At 44.8% G+C, this 25,930-nt stretch overlaps 1 protein-coding gene across 2 annotated transcripts in view; it reads left to right on the top strand.

Moving 5' to 3' along the window:
* The first annotated feature begins 1,030 nt into the window (after positions 1 to 1,030).
* TIAM1 (TIAM Rac1 associated GEF 1) overlaps positions 1,031 to 25,930 on the top strand; it is a 289,451-nt gene continuing 264,551 nt past the window's right edge. For both annotated transcript variants that reach the window (XM_075910641.1, XM_075910650.1), the window contains exon 1: positions 1,031 to 1,192. The gene's annotated coding sequence lies outside the window, so the exon portion shown is untranslated. The remainder of the gene's footprint in view (positions 1,193 to 25,930) is intronic.

Raw genomic sequence — 25,930 nt, 5'->3', positions numbered from 1 at the left:
AGCGCTGCAGCCACGCAGCTCAGTGTAGATCTGACCTGTGTCTACACTTGGGCTATGTCTACACTGCTGAGTCATGCGCAAGAACATATTGCCACACCTCATTAACATACTCAATAAGCCACCATTTTTGTGCAAGGGGCTTTTGTGCAAAAAGGAGCAGTCTACACTGCTTCTTCTTGTGCAAAAGCCCCCTCTTGTGCAAGAGTCGTTCTGCTGCTTATTTTCAGGCAGAATGGCTCTTGCGCAAGAGGGTTTTTTTTGCACAAGGAGCAGTGAAAAGGAAATGTTGTTTTCAGTCGGGTCTTATAAGGAATCTGTTCAATTAGCACGTCGAGTCCCCCAGCCATTCCGACCACTATGCAGTGGCTGTTTCAGTATCGAGAAACATTCCCGCGCTTAGCTCCTGGTTGTCACGTTTTCCCGGGCTGCTCACGTCCTATAGCCTCGTGGCCTGCAAGCCAGAGCCGGGGCAAAGAGCACAGCCAGCCCTGATCCCCTGGTGCCCCGGCCAAGGGGGTGGCGGTCGGTGCACAGCTACTGCGCCCGCTCTCCGCCTGCCCGAGTGGGCTCGAATCGCGTCCACGCTGCAGCTGCCCACGTGTTACAGGCTGGGTCTGTTGAATTGCTCCCACCTGGGGCAGAGCTCCCCGCCCGCAGCCAATCCCGCAGGCCCCCCGCGCCGCGTGCGCTAACTTCATTCCATGCTGCTGCCCAAGCTTTGCCTAGCTGGGGGAGAGGGGGGGACATGAGATTGACAGGCAGCTTTTCGGGCGAACTCCACCAGCGAGCGGAACGTCTCAAGTCACGTGGTCGGCAACGGAGCCCCCTGCCTCTTGGGACAGAGCCTTTTCCCCAGGGGCTCCGCCCCTCCTCCCCACCTGAGCGCCGCGTGCGCTATTGTCGCCCAACATTCCAACTCCGAACGCCCCGCTGTTCGCCGCCGGCTCCCTTCATTGGCCCGCCTGGCTCAGACTGAGCGACGGGGCGACCAATGGCGTTCGGTCTCCAAGAAGCCTGCTGGCCCCGCCCTTCGCAGCGCTTGCCGTAACAATATGGCAGCAGCTGCTATTGGTGGGGGCGCGTTCTGAGCAGTGGCCGTGGTACCAGCAGCTGCTGCTGAGGTTCCTTTTCCAGTCCTCACCCCCCCCCCCCCCCCGGCATCCCGGCCGGCGGCGAGACGGAGCCATGGCAGGTAGGGCGGGGTGGGGGCTCGGGCACCTGGGGGAGCGGCGGGAGCAGGGGATGCACGGGGAGACCTGCCCGTATTGTCATGCCCGGCTGCCGGCCGCAGCCGCCGCTCTCCGGGTCCTAGCGCTGGCTTGAGCGAGGTGACACCGTCCCGGGCATTGTGTGTTTCCCCGGGCTCGGCTGGGAGGCTGCGGCAGGGCTTGGGGTGTTGCGGGGGAAATGGCTCGGAAAGGGGCCCGGCGGTGAATGAGGAGTCTGGAGGACGGCTGGATTGGATGCAGCAGGGGAGGCTGCTTTCTCCTGCTCTCCTCAGCGGGAGGGGAGATCGCTCTGTAGTGGCGATGCTGGAGGGGGGATTTCTCGGCTTCCGTGCATCGCTAACCCCGGGGTTAGGACGGAGGTGGTGCGGGCTGCCGAGCGAGTGGCTTGCCCGTAACCTCGGGGTTGTCGCGCAAAGGCACGCCGCGGACTGGAGTGGCAGGTAAATATTTGCCACCGTGACAATGGAATCGGAGGATTCCTTGTTCGCAGAGGGGTATTGGCACAGATGGAGCTGAGTGAGCAGCAGTGCAGAAGGGAGAATGGTTTAACTTCCTCCCTCACCTCATAATCCCTTCCCCTCATTTACATCAAAATTGCTCAAAGATCAAAGCCAACGTCTTGTTCGGTGTTATTTGATGTGGCTGGGTACGTCCTTTATGTGTGTGGCGCTCCCGAGGGGGCGCCCCGGGCATTCTGCATTAGGATGCTTCTGGAGGACTTTACCACTCGAATCACCATGCCACTTACTCATTATGCTGCTGCGAGCTGCTGGCGCCGTCCTGCTGTCCTAGTCGCCGGGCCTGCTTTTGTTTACAGACTTCAGCTGAAGGCATAATCAATGAATAGCGTTCATACTGAGATCGCCTTAACTCGGTCCTCAGACTGCGTTTGATAAGTTGGTAAGCGATTGCTTCCTAGTTGTCAATTTCTTGAGCTCCATTATGAGAAGATGATGCAGAGGTATTCAAATGTGTATTTCAGTGAGCTTTCTTCCTTAAGACTAAAGATTTTGGACCATTTTGAACAATGTTTCATATTTCAGGATCTGCACTGGATCTGGGTTACAGACAGCCCTTACAAGTTTCAGGATTCAAACTTTCCAAATGACTGGTTTGAAGAAAATTGACTTGTGACCATCTTGTCATACACTGTTTCTAAAAATTGTCTGTCTAGTCTAGCAGTTAAGTAAAATAGCACTATTTTGAGATCTGTACATTTAGTACAGGCAGTCCCCGGGTTACGTACAAGATAGGGACTGTAGGTTTGTTCTTAAGTTGAATCTGTATGTAAGTCGGAACTGGCATCCAGATTCAGCCGCTGCTGAAACTGATCAGTTTCAACAGCGGCTGAATCTGGATGCCAGTTCTGACTTACATACAGATTCAACTTAAGAACCCCAGGCATCCCCAAGTCAGCTGCTGCTGAAACTGATCAGCGGCTGATTCCAGGAAGCCCGGGGCAGGGGCTTCCTGTAGTCAGCCACTGGTCAGTTTCAGCAGCGGCTGACTTGGGGACACCTGGGTCAGAGCAGCTGGGGTGCTGCTGGGTTGGTCCAGTAGCTCCGCCGCTCCTCGGCGCTACTGGACCAACCCAGCAGCACCCCAGCTGCTCTGCCCCAGGTATCCTGATTCAGCCGCTGCTGAAACTGATCAGCAGCGGATGAATCAGGACTCCTGGGGCAGAGCAGCTGGGGTGCTGCCGGGTTGGTCCAGTAGCGCCCAGAGCGGCGCTACGGGACCAACCGGCAGCGCCCCAGCTGCTGTACCACAGGCGTCCGGAGCAAAGCCGCGGAGCACGGGGGCAGCGGGACAGCCCAGACGCGCCGTGGCTGTCCTGCTGCCCGCGTGCTCCGCGGCTTTGCTCTGCTTTGCTCCCCGTCCCCCTGGTCTGCAGACCAGGGGGACGGGGAGCAAAGCGGGGGAACACGTGGGCAGCGAACAGCCCAGACGCGTGCTCTGCGGCTTTGCTCTGCTTTGCTCCCCGTCCCCCTGATCTGCTCCCCTCCCCCTGGGAGCAAAGCAGAGCAAAGCGGCGGAGCACGCGGGCAGCGGACAGCCCAGATGCGTCTGGGCTGTCCGCTGCCCGCGTGTTCCGCCGCTTTGCTTCCTCTCCCTGGTCTGCTGGAGACCAGGGAGAGGGAGGGCCCCGTTCGTAACTGCGGATCCGACGTAAGTCGGATCCGCGTAACTCGGGGACTGCCTGTAATGTGAAGAGCATATTTGCTGTATAGGTTTCCTTTGTGATTTTTACTTGCCAATGAATACAGTCTACATCTTCTATTCTTTATCTTTAAACATACCATGCAAATAAGCTAAACATTGTAAAAATCATTACTTGAATTTATTGTATTTTGTTTACTACATTCAAATGTTGAAGTGTGCACTTTAGTGATTCAAGTTGTTCAGTAGATATTGAACACTGAATGTGTACTGCAGCGCACAGATGTATTTATATATCTAGTTTCTATTGTGTAACTTGGAAGACCATACATGTATTATTCCTTTTAGGGATATCGATGGTAAAGTGGAATTGTGAACTTGCACGATGGGGGGAGGAGGAATTAGCACGAGAAGGAAGAATATACCTGTCACTGTAGAAAATGCATCAGAAAAACAGCTTAAAACCCAAGAAAGGCAAGGTAAAAGCAGGCTGAGCTTCACTTGTTTTGCTCTAGGAAATTCCTTTTTTTTTCCCTCCAAAAAACATTGCAGAGAATTTGCTATATTTCAACATTAGAAATATTAAACCCTGATACGGTAAACATTTAACAAATGTTCTTAAATTTAAACATGTTGAGTATTCTATTGACATCAATGGGACTATTCATGGTGTGTAAATCTAAGCATATGTATAATGTATAACTCTTTCCTAAATCAGGATCTAATTAAGTGAAAATAATGTAAATTACTACTTTTAGGGTCTGCTTGTGCAACCCTTAAGTTAGTAAAAATTTACTTATACCTGTAATTGCAGCCTTAAATTGAATTATTTGCATAAGTATAATCTTGAGATTGCACAAGAGGGTCCTTGATTTCTCTGAGCAACCGAAGTGCAGTGTTTTGTATAAGGTCACAAAGAATTCAGGGGTGAAAACTTTTAGAGAAGAATTGATTTCCCCCCCCCCCCTTATTATAGAACCCCTGCCCACTATTATTCTAGCTCTGTCATAGTTTTCATCTTCACTTGCCAAATTGGAAAATGCATATTGAATAGTTACCAAGTAGTTCATTACAGTCAAAATATTAAATTGTAAATTAAAATAATTAGGAAAAATTCTGCTCTGTAGAGTGATTAGGCACCAGGAGTAATCTGTGATAAGAGCACCTATTTTTCTTCCTGTATTACTGAAAAGCTTCTGCCAATTTAATGTACTTCAGCAGTGTGATTATAATTTATTGAACAAGGGCAAATGAAGCTTAGGGCCCATAGTTAAGATAAAACTATCTAGGGGAAAGTTGCTTGCTAGTCAACTAGAGGCATGAGTCCCTGTTCTGTCACTCTTGCTATTTGTGTCTAGGGATGTGAAGGACTCATCAACTATCCAATAAGCAAATGTTGCTCTATCAGAGGCAGCAAGAGGGTGGGGGAAGAGGGAGGAGTACTACCTCAAAGCAGCAGCACCATGTGGAGACCAGGATCAGCTGGGGACTTCCTCACTGACCCCGGACTCCATGTGGCGCTGCTGCTTTGAAATGCCACATGGAGGCCCTGCGGTCAGCAGGGGAGTACCCAGCTGATCCTGGGCTCTACAGGGTGCTGCCACTTTGAAATGCAGCGAGGAGCCTGATGCTGGGCTCTCCATAGCATTTCAAAGCAGCAGCGCCGTATGGAGCCTGGGGTCAGCAGGGGAGTCCCCAGCTGAACCCAGGCTCCATATGACGCTTTGGCCTTTGAGATGTAGCAACAGCCCTAGGGCTATTGCTACACTTCAAAGGTGGAGGCGCCCTATTGACTAATCAAAAGTTGATGCAAAATTCATTGAATATTCGATTAGCCAGTTACTTGCAATTTAACATCCCTATGGACACAAATATGAAACTAGACTGCCCTCTCCCTACATTGCTCTTATCACATTATATATGGCAGTTGGGCTCATTAGGAGGCAGTATAGTCTAGTGCAGTGGTTCTCAAACAGGGTCCATGGCCTCCTTGCAGGTGGGCTGCAGCTTGAGGCTCAGCCCCTTATCCTCCTGCAGCTGAGAGCCCGCTCCAGCACTGTGGTCCTGCCCCCCCCCCCAAGAGGTTGGAGCACCAGTACTGGCTTCTTGCTGTGGGAGAGGGAAGGGATCCCCGAGCCTAGCGGGCCGGATCTGGCTCGCAGGGGGAGCAAACAAATTATCCACACTCAACTGGCCCAATAGCCACATGTGGCTAGCATGTTGGACACCATGGGTGTAGATGGTAAGCTTTGTGCTGAAGGGACTGTCTCTGGCTTGGTTTCTACTGTGCTTAATATAAGGGGGTCCTCATTTCAGTGGCAGCCATGGCAACCACTACATAATAATTGTGTTGACTATGTTTTGAGAATAAAGTTCTACTTTGCTAGGAATAAGATCACTATATCAGCACTTTGGGGTAAGGGGAATTGTCTCCATAAAATGTGAGGAGAGCTGAGATTTCCCATGAGTTGTGGCCTATAGAAGAAAAGGAATTTCATATACAGGGCTTGTCTTGCTGTTCTGTGGTTGTTGCTCTAGTCCTATTAAGGGTGTAGGAATTCTTGTGGGCAGCATGGCTAAAAAACTTGAGGGACCAAAGCAGGGTAAAGAATTCAGTAGAATTCTGCCTCTGTGGTCATGAGGTAATGCCTTCAACAAGATAACTTACAAGATCAGAGCAATGAAAGACCATAAGAGTATCAGTGATCTTCAGTGATGTCTGTGTGTATCCTTAAGAGCCATATTCTGGTGTGTTTACTTGTCATTACACAGGAGAAACTCACTTAGTTTTAATGAAAATATGACCTCAGTAATGACTAAGGACTTTGGAATCTGGCTGTGCATTCAAACAATGCTAACTTGAGGTTTGGTTTAAAAGAAATAATCTGACAAACTGCCTCTTAAAGAGGTATTTTGGGGTTCACTGGTCTGTTAGAATGGATTTCTGCAAATGCTACTGGATCTATTAAAGACCCAGCTCTACAATCCATTTTTGGAAGAGGGAGACATAACTTAGTATACACTTTCTGATGTGTTCAGAATCATTTGTTGTGGCTATACAGCACAACCATTCAGTCACTCTGAGTGCAGAACAATCCCCCATCATGTTACTTGGATATGTGGTTCAAGAGATGACTTATGGAAAGTAAAAGGAACCATTTGATACTGGATTTAACATCTAGTCATTGCAGTATCCACTAATTGATAAGCTACACTGCACATAATGTTAATTATTCAAGAACTAGGTGCTCGTGCTACAGCAATGTGCATGGTATAAATAACTAGAATATAGACCTAGATTTTTAGCAACAGAATACAAAGTTATGGTTACCACAGCAACTATTACTCATGCCCCCTTGCACATATGTAATATTTTCCATTTCTCATTTAGCCTTTTGTGCTTTTACAAGATACTCCTCCCTGCTCACATTTTGCTCTTATTCCTCCCACTCTCCTTTCTAGCTCCTTCCTTTCTCATTTTATTGCTCTGTGCCTCCTCCTCCCACTCCAGGTCTCATGTTTCCTTTTGTGCCACCTCCTACTCTTCATATAGCAGGTGCATGCATGCCCTAGAAAAAATTGTTGTTTGTTCAAGTGCTTTTTGTCTTCCTTCACTTGCTTTCATTATCACCTAATGTATCTGACTTCAGCTATGCTCACAATGTGCTAGGCACTGTACAAATATATAGGAAATGACAATTCCTGCCATAGAATTTGTACAATCTGAAAATAAAAGAAAGAGTAAAGGGCACTGAGTATATGAAACCCGTTCCTCCTCATCTGATGCCTTCCTTGACAGAGGTGGCTTTACACTGTTCTGTTCCTGAACTGTTGCCTTGTGCCTTTGGGTTAGATTATAAAATCTTTGGAACAGGAAATATGGTCTTGTATTGTGAAGTATTTGTCATGTACATGGGATTATATAAATTTTCCATACATATGATGTGGCTGGTAGACTGTTTACAGAGCCTCCGTAAAGGCTGTTCCTCACTCTGGTGCTCCGAGTGCAAAAGGTGGGGGCCCCAAAGATCCCTTAAAAATCCTTACCTCTATAGGCTCCTACTTAAAAAATCCCTAATATCACAGATTCACTGACTTTGGAAGGCAGCTGCTACCACCAAGTGAAACAGCAGAAAACCACCTTCTTCTTGAACCCAGGAAAGAAGCACTTGGACTTTTCCCAGGCAGTACTCCCAAGCTCTTTTACAAGAAAAGAGCTGGGAATAAAGAGCGAAAACAAATTGCAATCTCTGATAGTTGACCTCTCAGTTTTAGACATGCATATGCAGACCTCCTGTTACCTTCCAGGGCACAAGAATTAAATCACCTTAAAAAAGGTGATTTTATTAACAGACATAAAGATATACTTGATAGCTGCCAGGTATGCTTAATTATTAGAGCAATTAAGAAACGAACATATTAAAATACAGAGAAATGGTATCTCTGGGCTATAGCTTAAAATGCAGTGTATGGAGGGAGCATGTGGACTTAGCACAGAGAAGTTTAACCAAACAACTAAACAAAGAAAATAACCTGATCACAACTAAATAGACATTTTCCTGTCTACTTACAATCTGTGTTGCAAGGTCCAGTCCATTTCCATGCCTAGTATTCCTTGTAGGCATGGTATTCTGTCTGGTTCAATTCATCTTGGTTCCCCAGCTCACAGCTTAAAATGCATACAAAGAAAGTAGTAGGCAGGTATATCTTCCAACTAAAATTTCAACACCTTTTTCCATTGGCTCTCCTGGCTCCCTGCCAACACCCACTAGCTATCTGAGTTTAATCCTTTAGTCACTGAATACTGACCAGCACTACTGCTATCCACCACAGCCTCTAAACTTGAAATTGGGATGGGACTGCCATTTTAACTCTGTGATATTAGTGTATTTAATTTTCCTGTTTTGGTTTGAAAGGCTCCTAAATAATTTTTAGTAATACATTAGACGTGCACTTGCATTTGTCTGAATATGTACAAACCTTAACTTAGCAAACAGATTTTCAGTCTTTCAAATAAAATTAACTTCTGAGTTGAGAACAGCATTTTGGAGACAGACATTTTTCATATCACTGAAGAATAAAAGCATGGAGTAAATGCCATCTCAACCATAACTATAATAAAAATTAATGAAATGTGCATTCTGGCAAGAATGAATAAAGCCTGAAATGGACCAAAAGTTAGTCATCTAAGTAAACATCAAATGAAGGATCTTCCTTATTGCTAAGGAATTCTTTCCAAAAGGGAATTGAGCTGGAAATGTTTTGTGCCCAAAATCAGTAGGGCTACCGATTTAGCTAAAAGATAATCTGCTTAAACTGTTGTTCTCTTTGAAGCCTGTAATTTCTTTGCAGAAAAGATACCTGTTCTACAGATCCTTTTTCTAGAGGTTTTTCACTGAAATGCTGACTAAGACCTTCTCTTATAAAACTAACCATTCTACCAAAGTATTTGAAGTTGGTTACTTTCAAAATACTTAAAAAATACAGACACTCGCCATATTGCAACAGGAATTTTTACCAACCTGAAATCAGAGGCATTTTATTAGCTTCAACTAAAATACAAGTATTGGTATTATCAGCAAAAGTGATTTGCTGGTTACCTGGGGACTGTTAGGAAGGCAGCTTCCTTGAAGATTAGTAGCTGAGATGCAAGGTTTTTATAAATGGGCTTGCCCCAGGGGTCTTGCTTTCTATTTTTGTTAGTAACCTTCCAGGTCAATGTGTGTTCTTTTCTATGCATATGTATTCTGTTGATGTGGCTTGTATATTACAGTGCCATCCCCTTCCAGATTGTTCACAGCCTACACTTTTAGCATTATTCTTCTCCCAGGATTAGATTTTTAAATGAAATTTAAACCCAAATAATCATCTTTGATCTGCTGTTAAGATTTTCTATAATCTGCCTCACTGACTAAAACAGCATCTGGTAATGTCTTGAAGTAGGTTGACCAGTTTAAATAAAACATCTTGGACTCTTGGCTAGATGTCTTTGAGCAAAATATATGAATTATATTCTCACCACGATAGAGCAAATTTAGTTGCATTGTGCACTTTAATAATCTGAATTTATTTGCAAGGCATCATGTAGTAACTATTAGCAGTCTTGCATAGTAGGGATTTTTGCATGTTGGGAGGGGATAGCAGAGGCCAGTAGTAATAAACTGCTTGGGAGAAGAGCCAAATATAATGTTTATATGGATTTTACTCTAGTGTTTACTTTCTTGTATATTGCAAACCCAATCATTGTACCCACTGCAATCAGCTTAATTGGCATAGTATTTCTGAGTGATGGTTCTGATGTTGGTAGACAATGTGTGTGTGTGTGTGTGTGTGTGTGTGTGTGTGTGTGTGGTGTTTTTTTTTTTTTTTTTTTTTTTTTAAATCTTGGAACTACACAACTGTATTTGTTGCTTTTCATTGCAGTCTGCAAGTGCCCTATACACCTTTTTCTTTTCCCTCTCTCTTAATTTGAAAGTCCTCAAGCCAAATCCTATGAGACGAGTGCCTCATATTAGGACTGATGCCTGAGAGAGTTGGAACAAGATACCTAAGCCATTAATATTAAATATTTTAAGAAACAGCTCTTTATTTTAAGCATAAATGCCATGATTGAGGAGTGGAGGAGAATGAGAGGGCTCATCACACTCCTAGGGGCAGGTCATCAGCTTCTGATGTCATTTTGTCACTGACAGCTTACACAGCTGAGGTCCTGCTTCCTAGTATCTTCCTGAAATAATAAACAGAAGGCGGGTGATAAAAAGTCATTGAATAAGGCTTAGACGATAATGGGTCCAAACTCTCTCTAAAAGATACATACTCGATACAGAGGAAGATGGTTCCTGTCTCAAATAAGACACAATTTTAAAAGAGAACAAAATAGGCAATGGGTGGGAGGACAATTTGCATATTTTTTTCTAAAAATCTCCAGACATAACTGCAGACATTCAGTCTTGCTTGCTTTCCAAAACAGGGAAGTGATCTCCTGCATATATGCAGCACAGTGTTCAGATGTTGACAAATCTAGTTTTTAAAACCCCAAACATTTTTTCAAACAAGGCATAATATGCATTCATCACTGAGGTCTTCATAGGTATCAACTTTGAAGTTTAAAAAACAAGCCATTGTAAGTTAGTCTATCTTCTAAAATTGTTTGTTTATAAAACTTAAAGCCCAAAATGCAGTAATACAAAAGTAACAATTTCAAAGTGCTTTAAATACTATAAATACTTAAACTATAGGCTCGCTATCCTGGGGACATATTTCACTTTATCCTGCATAAAGATTATTGCTTCATAGTATTCAGTATATCTTTCTATGTAGTTTCTTCTCTCTTCTCCCAATTCTTGTTACACAGTTTTCCTCCCCGTAGCTGGATATCCTAAAACCACCCAAACTAATTTAAAAAAACTCAAACAAATGCACACAATTATTTTTTCTTAATCCAGAAAAATTTCACCTCCAGGTAATCAGTCACTTATAGGACAGTAATTCCCCTCCGTCCCCCGCTCAGAATATTAGACCTAATTTAATGCAAAGTAGTTCTCATAACACAGTAATCAAAGGGTATCTTATTAAGGCAATAAAGCTTTGGCAGAAATGTTCGATAAGAAGCCGAGAGAAACATAGTATTTGTAAAGTTTCACTCAAGTCTAAAGATATAAGCTGTCTTTCTGAAGTACAGCAAATGTCCCAAAATGTCTCTTCTTTTGCTTTCTCATAAATGTCACAATTCAGAAGCATTGTTCTGATTCTCATTGGGGTTAATAATTCTGTGGAAAAAATGAGTTGAACAGCCGAGACTAATATCTGAAGTTTCTGGGTGCCCTTTGTAGTCTGTGTTTCTAGCTGCAGTGAGTTTGTAGATCTATTATAGAAGTTACTACATGGTGGTGGTTGCCTGTTCTAGTTGGATATGGCAGTTTTGGTATCCAATGTGTTCTCATGGCTTTTCCCTCAATTCGCTTTCCTGTATATCAGCTATCTCCTTTTTTCACCTGCCCTCTGCAGTCTGAATCTAGGGTGCTGGATCTAGCCAGGAATCTCATAGTTCATGCAGTAGAGGTTGAACCTCTCTAGTCCAGCACCCTTGGAATCTGACCGGTGCTGAACCAGAGAATATGCTGGAACACAGGAGGTCAGTATTGTCTAGCAGCATTACCACCACTTCCACTCCTTTCTGGGCTCTTAGCAGACATTTGGGGTAAATAAATACGAACTAAATGACAGCATAGAACACTGAGAGCCAGGACTGGTGGCTATAAACAAACTATAAGGGACCATGGGAAACTTGGCCACACCCATGATAAGTGCCAGACCATGGATGTTGCTGGACCAGAGTGCCAGATTAGAGAGGTTCAGCCTTTTCAGACATGAAATTACTTCAATATTTTGTGCATGAAACTGCCTCTGATTTAATCTTCTTTTCACTTCCCTAATCTGCCTCTTCTCCTGTTGAATTAGTTTTCTGTGAGGTCATCTTGCCTCAGGAGTGATAGGAAGTGAACTGATTTCTTGGATTGCAACACCACTTTGTAGGTTTTGGAATCTCAAGATCTGGAATGTGTTCATTAATCTTTTACTCTTTAATTCTGAATCCCCTTTCTCTGGATATGCTCTTCTCCATCCCCATCATTGAATGCTGGTCTGTGGAGTCTCTTCTGTGCTTCCCTATATGTAATAGCCTGACTTTTTTGGTCTGTTAAGGTTGTTAAGAAACAGGTAATTGATTGGTCATGTACTTGATACAAATTGTATTAAGATATACGATTAGTTAAGGGGCCCCACTGCCTCTGCAGTTTAAACATAGTAGGAGCTGGGCATGCAGGGAGCCTGGCTCCTACTACATTAAATTGCAGAATTGCAGCAGGGGTAGGACTGGGACCCAGCGCGAGCCGGGACTCATGCCAGGTCCCGGACCACTGCGCCTCTGCCTCCCCTATTCCTCCCACACCGCGGAGACCGTGCTGAGGGAGAACCAGCTTTTAAGCTGGCTCCCCCCAGCACTGGGTCCTGCTCTTCCCTTTTGCTGAATCTGATACAGAGGCAGCAAGGGAGGGGAGGAGTGAGTAGTCGAGTAGTGACTCCGTTAGTCACTTACATCCCTATCTGGTGTCTTGGCTTTGTCTAATCTACCAGTTGAATGATAGAACTTGTTTACAGGAGCTTAACGCTGCTCCTTCCCCACAAAGACAAAAGGCTTGCCTGTAGTTTAAAGGGATTGTTATTGGCAGAAGCACTCTTCTGTGGAGAGTGGGAACCCTGCTTGTAGGGGATGGCAGTATTTTGTTGGCAAAAAGGTGGACAGTGTTTATGGGACAGGGCTGTGTCCTTAAAAGCTGTGTAGTGTAGACAAAGCCTTAGGCAATCTTCCATTCAAGCTTCTAGGCTAATGGGAGTAACTGGCAACTAGCATTTAAAAAAAAAACTACTATTGCAAGATAGGAAAAAAAACCCTAATGCAGCATCATCCTTAGTTTTTCAACTGCCAGCCTAGCAGAGCTAGTCTGAGACCTGAATGTGAAGCTGTGTTCATTCTGGCTTGCACAGTATCACCAGAAATATTCTGCAGATTAAGTTGTTCCCTCCTTTATAGCTATGCAACCTCAATGCCTTCAGTGGAATTGCACAGGTATAGTAAAGTGCATAATTAAAGACAACAGGTCCCAATGGGAGGAATTTACCAATGCTGTCCATCTGTAAGCAGGGAGAGAGTCTCCATCGCTGTCCAAGAGCAGCATTTGTTTCTGTAGAGCTGATAGGAGTAACGTAGGAAAGTGTCTGGTTAAAGTAACTGAATAGAATTTGATATTAACAGGAAGTAGGTCTGCTGCACGAAGAGAGGATACTTGTAACTAATATCTCTTCAAACCAGAACTACAATCCAAGTAGGTAGAGTTCTCGTTCTGCTCATTCAGTAGTGCACACACCCTGATATCCCCTTTTTGATAACTGAAACGGAAACCGCAGCCTATGCATAGGTTTTTCTAAAATTTATCCTTATCTGTTAGTTTCCTCTGATTTGTGGCTTTTTTTCTTCATTGCATTATTAGCTCAACCTGTCTTCTGAGTTTTGCCACTTACATGATTCCTATCCACACAGAAGCATCTGAGCTCCACTTAGGTGGTTTTTTAGGCTTGAGTTAGCTGGTCAGAGGGTGTGAGTTGAAGCTTGGAGAACATTAGGAGAGTCCATTGCCATTCACAAAAAAGAATGGTTAGATTGTAATATGTGAAACCAAGAGAGCAAGATTTCTGAGACTGGGACTAACTGATAGCAGTCAAGAAAGTTGTCATGGATTATCGTGTTTTGATAGGTTAAGAAGGATGAGTTCAAAGGGGTTCTGTGCCATTGCAAAGCACATGCAGGACGACAGACTCAGGACTATGAAAGTCATAGCAGTCAGATTGGAAACAAATGGGAAGCTTTTTTCTGGATGGGTGAGGAATCAATCTGAGACTGTCCCCTTAAATAATTTGCTGAGACAAGAACGAGGCAAGTGAAAAACAGAAGATGCAAGGGGAATTTTTAAGGAGGCGGTGATGTGATAGGAGGGTCAGAGAAGGTGTCAGATGCAGTAAGTATATGATACACAGAACAGTGGAAGATACACAGAACAGTGGATGATCTTGTCTCATCCTGCCTGCCAGCCTTAGTAGAACTACAATAGAAAGCTGTGGAAGGATCAGTCCAGAGTGCTGATGGAATTGCAGTTGTACAGGGGATGGTAATGACTCCCTGTAGGAAATCTCAAAGGGGCAGGGGAGGGAAGAGAAATATAAACTGAAATCTGCAAAATGCAAACTTTTCATTCTTCCAGAGAGGTGAAACAAGGTGGAAGATGAACAGGAAGCTCACTGCAGAGTAAAAGCTAGTATAGTTAGTAATTATGGACACATGATATTGGGTCACAGGTGTCCAGAGGGAGGTTTTCAACCTAGTGATATTTTCAGATTTTGTGGGTTAGCTTTCACTAGAGAAATGCCATTGCTACCAACAGTGATTCTGGGGATGTGATTTCAGAGTGTCATTGTAGCAGCAAGAGAGGAAATTTCAGTTTTCCAAGTGTGAAGGAGGGGTGCTGGTGAAGAACAGGACAATACAGATTGGTAACCAATGCTGGGGGATGAGACTGGAGTGAAAAAGAGAGAGCTTTTTCCCCCGGGTAGCTGACCAGGTTAGTGATATTTAACAGACACTCTGGAACATGAATAGTTCTTCTTGAGGAAGAGTTGTTGGTTTGACAAGGAAACAGTCATATGGTGCACACTGACATAGCTAGAAGACTGTTGTCACATGCTCCCAGTGAGACACATCATTTAATAAGAGGGGTGTCACTTTCTGCAGCAGTTTCAGTTTCTGTCATGTAGCCACATATCTGATCTTGAAGAGACAAAAGCATGAAGTAGTGCAGTGAGGTGTGCCTTAGAGAGGAAAAGAAAAGGTGCAGTGGGTAAAGATGCTATCCTCCTGACTGTAGCTATCTGACCATCAAACAGGGGGTCCATTTGTAACATTTGCTGACAATCAGTAGAACATATTCTCCATTGGAGGGGCTGATAGAAGATCTGGCAAGGTCTGTTTCCCCACCACTGATCACCATCACCTCAAGCCTTATTCATTCTCAAGCAGACCCTCACTGCTACCATGCAGTGAGAAAATCAGTCAGTTGCACATACATGGGACAGATAGGGGGAGAGAGCGGACTGTTCTCTTCATCTTAAAAACACTCCATTTTATACCTCCTAACAACCCCATGTTCACAGTGAACAAGACAAATGATGAGAGAAAACCTGGAGGAATCCCACATTTCAGAGCCTTTAGAGCAGGAAAGCGGTTTGGAGAGGAAAGAATAAGCTGCCTTGAAGCAGCCTCATCTATTCTTCCTTGGATCCATAAAACAATCAACTACCCCCTCGCCCCTGGTCAATAGTATTGAAGGCAATTGATCGATCTAGTAATGTCTGCATGGAAACCTGGATCCTTATTTGCCAGGAGGAGGTCATTGCTGCCAGAGTGGTTTGGAGCTAAATTGATACAGGCTGTGGAGTTCTGGGTTTCCTACGATCCCTGAGAATTGTTACCATAGTTGTCATCTTTCTTCAGAAATGACAGATTGTCAGCCCCAAGGAATGGTTTCTTGAGCAAGTTTTTTTTTTCAGCTTGGTCAGGAATGTCTTCCATAGACTTTGCTGCATTTACTATTTTATTGTGCACATTGGTGTTTAACTGAAGGATTTCTTCTGACCAGTTCTTTGTTGTCTACGCCTGCATTCTTGATGAAGCTATAGAGTTAAATCCTACTGGGAATGGAAGGGCAACTAGTGACTTGAGTCAGGATGTCTCTGGCATCTCAGTTATTTATGTGTTCAGAGGATTGTGAATTTGTTGCAGTATGTAGCAGAAGTAGTTGGTTGTGAGTAAAGAAACTTCAGTAGATACCTCTACTTGCCAAAATAATTAAATGGAAAATAAAATATTAGACAAACTTGTTTCTGGAGAAATTCTTTCTTGAGGTTTGCTGAAGTATGAAGATCCCGTTTAAAAAATAAGGTGGGCAGTTGGTATTGATTTTGTGTTTAACATCATTTGGGATGAACTAATTTAGAATTAATGTGGCAGCGTATGCAGTTTCAGGATAAACTGATTCCTTTGCATCACTTTAGAATGTAGCTTACTTAAATGACTAATGAAAAATCTATAATTAATGAACAGAATATTTAATTGTACATTAAGCCTAAAATAGTTTCCAAGAGTCTTATTAGATACTTTTATTTCTTCTTCACTGGAGATAAGATGCAAATAAAGATTAATATGACTTTCATGTCTATCTGATATGTTTCTCCTTGGAGGGTATGGCAAGACTATTATAAGTGTCTTGTCTTTGGTAGTAATTACTGCAGCTAGCATTCATGGTTTCTAGTTCAGAACAAAGCTGCCTAGTGAGTAATAATGGTTGACAATGTTGGAGATATCTCTTTATGACTGAAATAAGTAGTCAATGAATTTCTGCTAAACTAAAGTTATAGATTTATAATTTTAGCTGTAGGGCTTATCACACTAGAATATTTTGTTTAATCTGTTCTTACATTGCATTAGATAGTCTTACTTTAACCCACAAAGCAAAGAAACGTTGCATTTTTACTCACGTCATTCTCAACATATGTTTTCTTGCTCACCCACACTGCCTTCTGGTTATAAGTATTACATTGCATGGGATATTGAAACTTGCTTTCTACTTGGAAATCTCTGCTACACTAAGGCTTTGTGTACACTAAGGAAATAAAATCCTGTTTAATTGGTTAATGGGTTAAACATTATGTCCTGTCCATGGCAGCTCCTCCCCTCTCCTGTAGCCCCTGCCCATGGCAGATGGGGGGCTGCTCCAGCCCCTACCAGTTAGTTAATTATCCTTTCACATCCCTAGTCTACACTGCCTATTAAACAACAAAACTTTTTGTTTTTCACAGGTGTTTAAATTCTTCCATCCCTGAAAGACAAAAGTTTTGCTATGGCAAGTGCCAGTGTGAATTAGGGATGTGTAGACGAATACACAATTAACAGATAAGCATTGTCTTATGGGTTAATCTTGTTGACTACACACATTTTTCCCTCTCTTGCTGCCTCTATAAGATGGGGAGGAGTGGAAGCCAGTGCCTGTGAGGAGCTGGCTTAAAAGCCAGCTCCCTTACCTCTGTGCTGCTGCCTTTGATAGTCAGCAGTGTGGAGGGTGAGAGGGGCAGGCTGGAGCCGATATGCATGGGAACTAGATTTCAAGCCAGCTTCCTGCTCGTATTGGCTCCGGCGAACACATCTGCCCCCTTCCCCTGCTACCTCCTACAGCATGAGGCAGCATGGGGTGGGGCAGACAAAAGATGGTGTTGGGGGTCTTAAAAGCTGGTTCTCCCCCTCCCTAGCACCAGCTGCTCGGTGTTGCCTGCCCTCCACCCCCCTGTGCTGCTGCCTCTAATAGAGGCAGCAGCATGGGGTGTGCAGGGGAAGCTGCCACAGAGCAGCCTCTGACCATGGTAGCTTGAGCTCCTTACAGGCAGAGGCTGTTCTGTTGGATGCAAAGCAGTCTGTCTGTGGTGAGCCTGGGCCTGCCATGGACAGAGGCTGCTCTGTGCCAGTAGTCCTTGTCCGTGGGTGGTCCAAGCTCGACCGGGGACAGAGGCGGCTGCCACCCCGCACTGGTTTTTAAACGGTCTCCCCTTGTGGACTGGCTCCTACCTGCCACCCCGTAGCAGCGCAGGGTGCCATGGGACTCACTGGGAGTGGGGCCGGGAATGCACTGGCTGCTGGCCCTGCCTCTGGGCACTATCAACTAGTCAATCGTGTAACCGGTATGATTTCAGCAGTTACACAACTGTTCAATTACACCTCTAACATCCCTAGTGTGAATGGCTCATTGTCTTCTGGAATGCTCATCTATCAACAGTGGGAACCCTGCTTATAAGGGATGGAAGTATTTTGTCGGCCAAATTGCCAACAAACAGGCTGCGTCTAGACTGGCATGATTTTGCACAAATCCTTTTAACGGAAAAACTTTTCCGTTAAAAGTATTTGCGCAAGAGAGCATCTATACTGGCATGTGCCTTTGTGCAAAAGATTTGCTTTTGCACAAAAGCATTCGTGCCAGTGTAGACGCTCTCTTGCGCAAGAAAGCTCCGATGGCCATTTTAGCCATCTGGCTTTCTTGCGCAAGAAATTAACTTGGCTGTCTACACCGGCCCTCTTGCGCAAGAACACTTGCACAAGAGGGCTTATCCCTGAGCGGGAGCATCGGAGATTTGTGCAAGTATTTGTACAGTACAAAGTCAGTGTTCTTGCGCAAATACTCGCGGCCAGTGTAGACAGGCGGCAAGATTTTGCGCAAAAGTGACTGCTTTTGCGCAAAATCTTGCCTGTCTAAACGCACCCAGTGTTTTACACTGCCAGACTTTCAGCAACACAGATGTGTTGCTTAAAACCGTGTAGTATAGTCAGAGCCTTAGGCACATGACAATTGAACTTATTCAACCCAGTTTACTATGTGGATTTCAGTCATTGGTGAAGCCGCATAAGTGCAAATGTCTAGTCTGGACAGGGAAAGCTGTTTCATCCTCTTCAAATGGAGGTGTTGCACTGGTGGAAATCATGGTCCATAGGAACTTTGCCTTGTCTTTCCTGTGGCTTTGTACTGATACCAATGCCGATATTTGGGGAAAATACCCATTTGAGTAGTCCTTAGCTGTAAACTTCCTTATTACTCGCATCTTGTAATAAGACCATTAATGCTACTGAAACATTTTTTTGTGGTTTAATTTTCTTATAAATGGTGACAATTTATTAATAATAAATATATCTTGAGTGCAAGTGTCTGACATGCTGCCTGTTTTCAATGTGGAGTAGTTGCAGTTATTCTTCTGAAACCATTTGTAGTATATTGTGTTAATGTGCATTTTTCTTTTTCAAAAAATAGTGTGTGTGTATATATGATGACTGGAAAAGTATTTACTGCATGTTAGCGGTTTTTTTGTAAATGAAATTAGCTTAGTTTAATTTCAGACTTAACTAAAGGCTTCGGTTTTTCTTTATGGACATTGTTTTCAAAACATCATTTTAAATAAACCATTTTTATTTTTTCATCATTGGAGAATTTAAAAGGAATAATTTAATGTCTACTTTTTGTAAGTTCAGAATTGATGCTTTTTTTTTTTTTGCCTTAACTTTTTCTTAAAAAAAAAAAAAAAATTTAGAGCTTTGGTAGCAGTAATACGAACATTGATGCTCACTGTATGCTACTTAAGTTAAATATTGTGCCCTTGCTACTTATGGTGACTTCCAGCAGTTGTGTCAGGATTGTGGCTCTGTTATTCCCATATGTTTGGATAGCACCTAGAATAAGGCCTGGAAAGACTACTATGATCTAGTGATAGTCTCGCATCTACACGCACAATATGGGGAGGTGACTGTGTCTGGGTCCTGTTTTGGCAAAACTCCTTTCAGTCCCATGACCCAGTAGTTACCCTTCCTTATGAACAGTGTTCCCTGTAAGCTGTGTGCTTGGATGGCCACCTAGGAGAGATTCAAATGCCACCAAGCTGATTAGCAGAGTGCCCACAGCGGGTAGCATATGTTTCTACTAGTGGTGCACCTCTGCACATGTCTTGGTGCACAAAAGAACATTTATTCCCCACATGGATGGAAAAATGGGAGGGAACATTGCTTATGAGCCTTCTTCCACTTCCCAGCGTGAGTTGGTTTGGGTCCCCTAAGAATGACTGACACCCAAAAGCTGATTTGCGCTTCTTGCTTAGTGAAGCTGCTGTATGTCTCTATACCAGACAGGAGAATGGAAAGAAGATCAGTTTGGATTTCAGAGCATGCATTTCCCTTCAGCTTTTTGGATTGAAACTCTAGTGGATGTAGCCACAAATCATCAGGCACCTGATGTACAGAGGTGCAGTAGTCTAGGCTCATTGAGCAAAGATCAGTTGGTTGTTGACCAGTTCAAGGTTGAGTTTAAATGTTTCACGTCAAGACTGAAATGATCTGCACTGTTTAAGGTCTCAACATAATTGTGGTTGACTTGCTGGGGACAAACTGCCATTGAGGCATGTGTGTATACGGAGATGCTTATCAGCTCACTAACTGCATCACTCACTTCGCCTTCCTGAACCTAACGTGAATAATTTTAACATCCTTGTGGCTTGATCTGTTCTAAAAATTCGATTAGCATAACTGTGTGAGGGAGGGGTATGAATGGCATAGTGGAGATAGTGTGTAGACTTCTTCCATTGACCTAGCTACTGCCTCTCCTGCAGGTGCATTACTACACCCATGGAGGGTATAAGTGTCTATACTGAAACACTGCAGCAGTGCAGCTGTCTTATTCTAAGGCCTGGTCTATGCTACATGGTGCCGTCTGTTAGGGATGTGAATGTTTGTTTTACTCATAGACTCATAGACTTTAAGGTCAGAAGGGACCATTATGATCATCTAGTCTGACCCCCTGCACAGTGCAGGCCACAAAATCTCACCCACCCCTTCTAGAATAATCCTCTCACCTATATCTCAGATATTGAAGCCTTCAAATACTTTGAAGACCCCAAGATGCAGAGAATCCTCTAGCCGTGATCTGTACCCCATGCTACATAGGAAGGTGAAAAATCTCCAGGGCCTCTGCCAATCTACCCTGGAGGAAAATTCCTTCCCGACCCCAAATATGGCGATCAGCTAACCCCTGAGCATGTGGGCAAGACTCACCAGCCAGACACCCAGAAAGTTCTCTATAGTAACTCCTATCATCCCTCCATTGACCTATTTTCCACTTATAATGAATGGTCAATTAGTTACCAAGATCATGTTATCTCATCAAACCATCCCCTTCATAAACCCATCTGGTTTAATCTTGAAACCAGATAGATCTTTTGCCCCCACTGATTAACCTCACCCCTAATGGTTAAGTTTAACCACTGGGGGCTGGAGCTGCTCCAGCCACACGGGGGGGCCCCATCATGGACAGGGGCTGCTCCAGTCGGCCCAGGTGCTCTACCTGCAGGCGGTGAGATGTGCTTCAGCCCAGTGGCAGGCAGATGGCTGTTCTAGCTAGGCTGAAGCAGCTCCCCTCCACCCCCCCTTAATTGGTTAGCCAGTTAAACAACAAGTTTAACTGATTAACCAATTAAACAGGATTTTACATCCCTGCTGCCTATCTACTTCAATGGCGTGAATAGCGTAGTTGAAATTGACATACTCACTGCAGTGTTTTGCATGAGGGGGAGGGGGTGCTGCTCTCTCATCAATTCTGGTTACTCTTCTCGTCTTGGAGTACCAGCATCGACAGGCACGTGCGTAGAGATTGATTTATCACGTCAACAGCAGACAAAATAAATTGTTGGCCGGTGGATTGATTGCTGCAACATCTACACATAGGCCTTGTCTATACTACACAGTTCTCAGTCAAACTAGTGATAAAGCCTGTGCCTTAGCTGTTATGAACTATGCTTGTGCTCCTTGCCCACAACAGTACTCACAATAAAATCTAGACTTAGACTTATAGGGACAATGTAAAATATTTAAGTAGACACACTTTTTTTTAGTGGCTTTGTGTATAGGACTTTAAATGCAGCAGTGTTTTTAGGTGCAGCTTCCAAAAAGCCGTTCTTAGAGGGGGAGGCTGGATGGGAAAAATGATTATACAGTGGAATCTTTATTAGCTGCTCTGACTTCCGATTTGGGTATTTAGACTTCTGATCTAACTGGTAGAATAAATGATTTTGCTATTTTTGTGTTAGCTGTGAGGAAGTAATTCGGCTCTTACATAAATACACTCTACGTCTGTGGAAATGCAAAGGGACTATGATGAACAATGTTCAGCTAATTAAAGTGGATAAACTGCAATATCCTTTCCGGTAAAGGAAATTCTAAACGGTGGGGACGGTTTAAGGGGAAAGGGAATACAGGAGCTGGTTTGTGTGATAGATGGGTTTCTTGGAAGTAATGTAAACAAAGGTATTCTGAAATGACAAAAGAGCTGCTGTTCCTTGGTTTCCAAGTATAATGCTGAAAGTGTGTATAACCTAGTAGACATTGTGAAAACACTGAGTATGAGTCTAAGGGTTGAGGTAGAGCCAAACTGCAATTGGGTTACCCAGAGGAGAGAGACTCCACACCCATTAAATTGCTTGACTCAGTTTTTGAAGTTGTACCAGAAGGGATAGTATTGAGTACACATCAGAATCAGTCTTCGTTCTGATGTTTTCCTTTTTGGGGTTGGAGGCCTGAGTTGTAATCTGTTGTATTTTAGACTATGGGGAAGTGTGAGGTCAGGGTAATTGTAATGAACTGTTCTCCTAAATCACTTAGACTGTATTGTTGCAGGACAGGGCCTTCTTTTATGACTTGCTACAGGTTGCACCTTTTAAAAACTGGAGGTCTCTGGTCTGGCAACATCCGTGGCCTGGAAGGACCATGGATGTTCCAGGATCAGGGAGTTCTGGTGTGCTGTAGAGGGTGTGTGTGGGTGCAATGTGCAGCTCAGCTGGGTGGCAGGAGGGGAGGGGGCAGAGTGGGAAGACCGCACATGACTCAGCTGGGTTGCAGAGTCTGGCAGCCGGCGTGTGGGGTGGGGTGGAAGCCAGTGCACAGCTCAGCTGGGATGAGAGGTCTGGGAGCTGGCGCATGGCTCAGCTGGGTGGCAGGGGGAAGCTGGGAAGCCTGTGAGGGTAGAAGGGCAGGTTTGTGGGGCTGGCAGCAGGGATGCCAGAAATTATTTCTGGCCTGGCAGCAGCATGGGGAAGGAGGTGCTGGCGGGAGCTGGCACAAGCAGGGAGCCGTCTTAAAAGTCAGCTCCCCACATACACTGGCTGCTGCGGACCCACCCTGCCACCTGTGTGAAACTGTGTAAATGTGAACATTTCAGCCGTTTCATGGTTACATAAACACATTTTAACATCTCTAGTTGCAGGAGGTGGAGAGTAGGGATGTAAAATTTCAATTATTTGGCTAATTGAATAGTCGATGCAATTTGCATTGACTATTTGATGAATCGAAAAGGGCGCCTCTGCCTTTGAAGTGTAGCAACAGCCTCAGGGCTGTTGCTACACTTCAAAGGTGAAAGTACTGTGGGGAGCACAGAGCTAGCGGGGGGGACTCAAGCAATCCTCTGCAGACCCTGTGCTCTCCGTGGCGTTTCAAAGTGGCAGTGGCACATGGAGCCTGGGATCAGCAGGGGAGTTCCCGCTGACCCTGGCTCCATGCAGCGCTGCTGCTTTGAAGCACCTTCTACTCTTCCTCCTCTCCCCCCCCCCCCCCCCCCCCCCCCCGTTGCCTCTTTCTGATAGAGGCAGCAATGGAGGGCGGAAGTGACTAGTCAACTTGTCATTCATATCCCTAATGGAGAGTGGGAAACAATCCTTTGCCAAATTACAGAGCTGTTCCATTCCACCCCTTACTCCTGGCAGTGTAGGAGGAACACTCTGAAGTAGAGGTTTGCGGAACCCATAAAGCGTGGCCTTCAGTTTTTGAAATCTTACAGCTATCAGAATGAAAAAAAAATCATCCAGTCACCAGAATGCCTGCGATGGATGTGCCAGTAGGGACTAAGGACACTAGCCTTTACAGAGATGGCTGTTTTGTCCCCTCCCTCCTATCCATAGAGACCAGAAAATAGAAGCCAGTCTTGAGCAGAATTATTTGAGTGCCTCTCAGTCATAGCAGAGTTTGTCCCATCTACAGAGTGGTTCTGTCCTGGTACATGGAAGTCCAGGAGCACAGGTGTCTCAGGGCAGGGCTGGCCATTAACCTTTCCTTTGTAGACCCCCATGGCAGACTCCTTCATCTACCCTGCCGTAGAAGGCCAGAGAGATAGTGATGGATTCCCTCCCAATCACTCTTCAGAATCAAAGATTTATTGAAAGTGTCTGGAAGAGCAATTTGTTCCTGGCACTGTTGCCCATCTTAAAAGGGTGATAGACACAACAAAAGATACAGCATCTCTCTCTGTCAGGAGTGTTCTAAAGAGCCAGTGGGGTATTCTCTCTGAGACTGCTTGTTGAAAATCCAGTCAGGTCTCTTCTTTGCCTCCTGAGAATGATGGTGTCAGAAGAAGTGGAGATGGCAGGGTACGAAATGTGTTCAGAGATTCATTCTCTCCTCATCGCTGAAGTCACAGAAGCCAATGAATAGTTAAGCTGCGGTCCCAGTAGTGGCAGTTTATTCTTTGATGTAAAGGACAGAAGAAGTGATTCATACACCGTGCTTCACTGCCAGTGGAACAGGAATGAACACCACAGTGAACGTGTCTCATGGATTGAGGATCCCATTTGGGGACCCATACAACACAGGGTCTATACGCCATAGAGCAGCAGCAGTAGCCTAGTGGCACACCAGATGCTCAGTCTTAAAGGAACTACATCTTGCTCTGCAGATGAGCACATCCTTGTTGTATCATACAGCCTCAGTGCAGTCGCCTGCACAAATCAACAAGTGAGCACGAGGGAAATCAAACCTGTGTCAGGATGCATACAGACTGTGCCAGTGGGTGCTGCGAGATATCCAGATAACTCATAGCAACAGGATAGATTGGTTAAGTAGAATGAATGGTCTCTAAGCCAATTGGTTTGTTGACTCTCTTAGTGAAAGCACTGGGCAGGCGAAGAACAGGTCTGTTTGCATAAGCAAACGGCATTCCAACATAATTCTCCAGAGACCTTCACAGGAAAACATGGCAGTGAAAACTGCTCTTACAGATCTGGCCAGTCAATTTTACACCTTCTTTAAGTCTTGGTCCCAAACAGTGCAGAAAATCAGGAAAGGGGGACCAAGTCACCTTGCTTTCCTCTCCCACCTTCCTCAGTGGTTCAAAAGGCTTTGCTTTTTGGAGCTGGTAAACTTTTGTGTTAGACTTCAGTCCCTTTATCAAACGAGCCGGCTTCTTTCAAGAGTCAGTTCAATGCCAGACTCTAGAGAGCTGATTGTAGCATTGTAGTTGCTGAGTGCAAATCTTTTGAAGAGGGCTTGATTAGTTGACTCAGTTTCCAAGTAGCTAAAACTTCCTCTGTCTGTATGTTCTGTTTCAGTTCTTTGGGACTAGTTCCAACGCTGGTGCAGGGAAAAGGGTATGAATCTGAAGAAATTTATACATAATCCGCATCCACAGTAATAGATCTGCCTTGAGGACAGGTGGATGCCTCAGTGACTGGGCAGGTATGCACTTTTAAGTTGGTGCTTTCAGTTTCTTTCGCTTCTCAGGCTTTGCTGGCATCCAAGGAAACAGCAGAAATGTTAAGAATTCCCAAGAGAGTCATTTGCCCTACGTGGAATCGGAACTAGGGATGTAACAGGATAACCTTTAAACAGTTAACCGATAAGCCAGTCACTGTGAGTGGCTACGCACAGGCTCCTGCCTCGCTCCTGGGGAACTGGTTGCCACCTTGCGCTGTAGGCTCTGTATCAGAGCTTATTGCATGGGGTGACAGCTGGATCCCAGGGAATGGGGCAGAGGCCGGGAGCTGATACGCACTGGGAGCCAGTTTTAAAAGCTGGATGTTAAATATTGGTTAATTGAATTGTCAATTAACCTCATGAATTCGTATCAGTTACTTGACTACTCTATAGTCCCCAGGGTGGGGCCAGCAGTCAGTGCACTCCGGATCCATTCCTGAGGAGCTCCCTGCCACTCTGCACTGCTGCCTCTGTATCAGACTGGCTGCCTGTCACCCTGCACTGTGGCCTCCGACACAGAGGCCACAGCTTGGGGTGGTAGCAGCTCCTGTCCAGGGGAGGGGCTGAGCTCCCGTACTCGGCATGAGCTGGGTTGCCTGCCCGCCTGGCTCCTAATAAACTTTAAATGCAGACCTGCTGCTGGGGTAAATCCCAGACCCAGCGCAAGTCAGGACTGAGCTGGGCTGCTGACCAGCCTACTGAAAAATTTACTGGGGAGGGAGGAGGAATGCATGTAGTCTATAGCATTAACCAATAATGCTTATTGGTTAATTGCTTATTGGTTAATTGACTACACTATTGTATCCATATTCTGGCATGCACCAGCTCTCAGGGA

The sequence above is a fragment of the Pelodiscus sinensis genome, chromosome 1, assembly GCF_049634645.1.
Source record: "Pelodiscus sinensis isolate JC-2024 chromosome 1, ASM4963464v1, whole genome shotgun sequence".
NCBI lineage: Eukaryota > Metazoa > Chordata > Testudines > Trionychidae > Pelodiscus > Pelodiscus sinensis.
Note: the sequence above shows the minus strand (reverse complement) of the source record. Positions and strands in the feature narration are given on the sequence as shown.